This window comes from Notothenia coriiceps, unplaced genomic scaffold (genome assembly GCF_000735185.1).
Source record: "Notothenia coriiceps isolate Sejong01 unplaced genomic scaffold, NC01 NC01_scaffold00024668, whole genome shotgun sequence".
Taxonomy (NCBI): domain Eukaryota; kingdom Metazoa; phylum Chordata; class Actinopteri; order Perciformes; family Nototheniidae; genus Notothenia; species Notothenia coriiceps.
The window spans coordinates 4,978,074-4,982,835 of record NW_011357369.1 but is presented as its reverse complement, the minus strand read 5'-3'; the positions used below and the strand labels follow the sequence as shown (position 1 = coordinate 4,982,835).

General features: G+C 46.1%; 1 protein-coding gene across 1 annotated transcript in view; it reads left to right on the top strand.

Moving 5' to 3' along the window:
* Positions 1-1,333: 1,333 nt before the first annotated feature.
* The window catches only part of LOC104955645 (vegetative cell wall protein gp1-like), an 18,016-nt gene continuing 14,587 nt past the window's right edge, over positions 1,334-4,762 (top strand). The window contains exons 1-2 of the mRNA XM_010783022.1: positions 1,334-2,111; positions 2,212-2,392. The gene's annotated coding sequence lies outside the window, so the exon portion shown is untranslated. The remainder of the gene's footprint in view (positions 2,112-2,211; positions 2,393-4,762) is intronic.

Below are 4,762 nucleotides of genomic sequence, written 5' to 3'. Positions count from 1 at the left end.
AAACATGCCCTGTTGTCGTGAGAAACAAGTGCAGAATGAAAAACATCCATTTAAACTCAGGCCCGCCCCGGCCCACGAGGATGAAAACGGGATCCCCGTTTGCGTTACTGTTTAGTGTCATATAGACCGTTCGGCCCACACTAGGACGACCGATAATGACAGTAAACAACTGCGGTAAACCGATAACGGGTCACAAGGTGGATAGAACGGCCATACGCAACGCTCCTGGGGGTGTCCAACGGCTCCGTGTGTGCGCCTATACGATCCATTTTCTGATAATGAGATGCAATAGCCCCCGCCTATTCCCCACCTCTGCTGCTCACCCCCCACGTCAAAGTAAACCTGCACACCGAATTCCAGATTATTTATCTCTCTGTCGATATGGACATAAACCGGCGAGTGAAGTCTAATCTGACAGGAACGGAGACACGCAGCTCTGCTCACCTGCAAGCTTCCTCCCCGCTGTGATGCGCGGGGAACGGAGTAAAACCACACACTTCAAGTCAGATCATCACCCTTATGCCTATTTTAATTACCTCTCAAACTACTAAAACTAGTTATAAATATGTTTATTTTTACTGTCGGCCGGGGTCACTCATTACTGGATCAGCTGCTGCATGAGAACTGATCACTGGACGCGTCCGAAAGAGAGGGAGGAAAAGAGAGGCTCCCGTGTATTTTATTATTATATTATATAGAGTCGTTACTCATTTGTTTTAAAGCTCAATAAATAACAAAGAAGTACCTTGACCGCACTTGTTCATAATTTTTCCGGAAGATTTAAACTTTAACACACAAGTTGACCTGGCGAAAAACTCTGCACGGTTCCCTCGGCCCCCCACCGCGGAGAATAAACAGAAGGGCAACCATGACAACCATGGCTTCTTCGCTGCTTTTGTGGAGGAAGTTACGAGCGCCAACGTACAGGCCCCCTGCATATGTACTGCAGCTTTTCAGCGGGTTGGAGCTAAACGGAGCTGTCTCGTGTGGACAGTCACTATCCGGTGAACATTGCGTGTGGATGGAAACTTTTTTGCGTTTGCGTTAATCCTATGCGTTTAGCCGTATGCGTCCTCGTGGGGCCGGGGCCTCAGATTACTGCTCTGTGATGCTAGTTCAAGCAGATACTTGGCATCTCATCTTGGGTGCAAGTTCATCAATGTTTGGGCTCAGGCTCTGAGCTGAGGAAACCCTCAGGATTGAGTGAAGGTGTGCGTGCAATATACCGGCGGGCCAGATCTAATAGTAGTTAGAAATTATCCTGCGGGCCGAAATAAAATCCACCAAGGGCCTGATTTGGCCCCTGAGCCTTGAGTTTGACACATGTGGTCTAGATGAAGGTAAAGGGTATTTTGCATATTTAAGTAAGAGTTATTTCCATTAAACAACATCTTTATCGGGAAGTTTCTGATCAAAAATCTTTTTATTGCGTTTCGACAATGCATAAGTAATGTTTTGTCATTTCGAAGTGGAAAGCAACATATATGCATACAAATGAGACAATGGTCTGTACTGATTGTATGTACAAAAAGAAAAAATGATTACAAAAAACACAAACAAACAATAACAACGTGGATTTATTGGGAAGTTTGTGTGTGAGGTTAGCTGAATCCCACCCTCACAGCAGCGGCGTGTGTAATTAGCAGAGTTAGCTTACTTTGGGTGACAGTACAGTGAAGTATTACACAGAAGCAGACATCTTAGTCGCGTGGGAACATGTTCGCGGGCACTGAGAGGGGTTCAGTGGGAGAATAGTGTAAGAGGAGGCGTGTGTAGTAAGCAGTTGGCTCACAGAACAAGGCCTGCTTCTCCTCCAGACCTCCTGCAGCTCGGGAAAGATTGAATCATCATTAATTATGAAGTCAGCCCTGGGGAATTCAATCTGTCATAGGTTGAGGGGGGGTTTTCAGTGCACTCGTGTGTGATTCTGTTATCTTTGTTAATTTGCTCCCATCTTCCTACTGCTATTCCTTACATCTCTCTCCAGGGGACACAGCCTACTTGATGAATATCAAATTGTAAGATGTTTGGCTCATGTTTGTCTGTGTACTCTTTCAGCGCGAGGCCAGGTAGCAGTGGGGTCTACTGGACCTGCAGGTGCTCCCAGACCAGTGAGTATACATCTGAATACAAAAGATTATCCTATTTGTAACGGATTTTTACCCAAATTGTCAATACTTTCTATTCTCTATTCCTTTTTTCATCATCCAGAATATCCCTCCTCGAGCCGGCGTGATCAGCATACCCCCTCAGTCTCGCCAACAACCTCCCTCTCACCCTGGAGCCCCCAGGCCCATCACAGAGGTTCATCCTGGGGCCCCTCGACCCATCCCAGACAACCACCCCGGGGCCCCGCGACCTGCTCTGGCCAAACCCACGGACCTGCCTCTGGGTAAGGAAAAGTGTTTTCCCAAAGGGCAATCGACAACGCTAGAACAGTTATTAAAGCTCCCTATTACACTGTTTTTCATCAATATATTATAGGTCTCAGATATATACAAAACATGTCTCTGAAGTGTTTGGCTCCAAATACCAAACAGATCATTGCAGCATTACCCATAATCCCCTCTGTTTCAGCCCTGTTTCAAAAGTGTTGATTCTCTGTCTGTTACTTTAGATGAAAATAAGGAGCCCCTCCCTACGCCCCTCTGAGAGAGATTTGGTTAAAAAGAACACAATAGGCGCTTTCACACCGGAGTACTTTTCCCAGTATAGTTCCAGTATAGTTCCGAAATGTTGCGTTCACACCAAAAAAATCTAGAACTAGAACTTAGTTCATGAGAACCTTTTCACCCCCTTTTCAGTCCCTGCTCTCAAGCAGGGACTTTCATGGAAGAAAAAGGTTCCCATTTCTGATTGGCTGGGCGGATTGCAATCCACGCCCCGTAAAACTCCCAAAANGACGTCCTAAACTCAGGGACCGCTGCATCACCAATGACTACCATGCCGGAACAATAAACCAGGGTCGAGAGACCGTGCCAGTAAGACGTGATCCAGGGCGGGGCGCACTACAAAGACCCTAAAAAGCGAGTGCGCAAGGAACACTAGTAAAACTCGGGCGTGCCCCACTCTAGAACGGCGCCTCGGGGTCTAGCTCCCTGCTAAATAGTCAACCAGGAACATACAGAAGGTAAAAGATCTATTAACCGAGGGTTGTCAACTAAAAGAAAGTGGGTGCGTTCGACGAATGGATAACCGTCTAAGTCAAGGAAGGGTCGGACCACCGTCCAGATTGGTAAAACAAACGCAACCCACAGGCAAACTCGTCGAGAAACCAAAGACCCGGCGTATCACCTCAAACCTCACACTGACAAACTCCAACACCTGCCCACACCGAAAATATTCCGACTATTGTCGCAAGTTTGTCCCACCGGTAATTATGTCACATTGTCACCTCGCCTGTCTCCTCCTGAGAATTTCTTCTTCAATGGTCCAGACACACTCTCGGTGTCTTTTAGAACAAACAAAACATCACCTGGTTTTTGAATGAAATGGCTGCCTTAAATGTTTAAGTAAGTAAATTTTACGGATCGTTACACTTTTAAAGGACTAAGAAAGGCGGGGGTTAAGACAAGAGTATTAAACTTTCACATGGATCCTACTTTTAATTGTCCGGAGGAGGAGTAGAAAAATTCACCCTCTTGAATACGGTGTTAACCACCGACTGATTTTTATGCGAAACAACGGGGTTGACATATAGCGTCGATTTGTAGTCTTTTCACTGTCCCCTCACTTTCAATCTCGTACTGACGTCGGTTCGGGTCGAACCGTATAAATTGTGTAGGTTGTTAACATAAGAGGCTAAATTAAACCCACCTATGCCGAAAACTTGTAATTAAATTTTCAATCATCGCGAATTTTGCTTGCGGTTCATGGTCAACCGTTAGTCCCCGTAGGTCAGTCCAAATTTCTCTCCGAAGTCAGTATGACCTACCAGGTCACCTTACATATGTGCTGAAAACACAGTTTCGGTAGTGTCGTTACGTATGTTTTATGACCCCCGCCCCGTGTGGGGATTGTGAAACAAAGACAAAGTTTGACTTTTCCTCGTAACGTTGAGCTGTCGGAAGGAGCCTGATACCGTTACACCGAGCACTCTCGCATGTCTTCCCCTCATCGTCGGGCGACCATAACTTACGAATGTCGACACGGTAATTCGGTGTCAGAGTGATTAGTGAAATGAGGTCTCCCCGGATAGATTGACCGTCTTCCCGGGTACGGAGGAATGTCCACACTCTTTCTCTGTTTCGTCATCCTCTTGTTTCTAACTACATGTGGACGAAATTCCAGAATATGAGCATTGTGCCAGCTTATTCAATTTATAGGTTGTGAACGTTAACCTCCTAAATATAAACATAAGGAAGGCTCGCTTCTCGTACGAAAACATTAAAATTGCTCTCCCAACTTTGCGAATCGGACTTCCACCACCACCCGCAACTCCCCACCGACCAAGACCGAGACCCCCCCCGGCGGCCCGCTCCCCGCCACCCGCAAACCCCGACGGTATCTACATCCACGTCCGCCGCACCTTCAGTTGGTCCTCCCGGGGACCTGGTCCTAAATTCCCGTCGAACGTTTACTTTTTTCCCCCCGCCAAATTCGACTCGTCTCAAAGTCGGGTTACACCGTTTAACAAAGGTTTCTTTAAAAAACTTGATCAAATCGCGTTTTATTATGACATAAATGTAAAAGACAAAATTAATAATTTTTTACAATAAGATAAAATTTAGATTAACCAAAATTGGAACAACCACCTAGGACC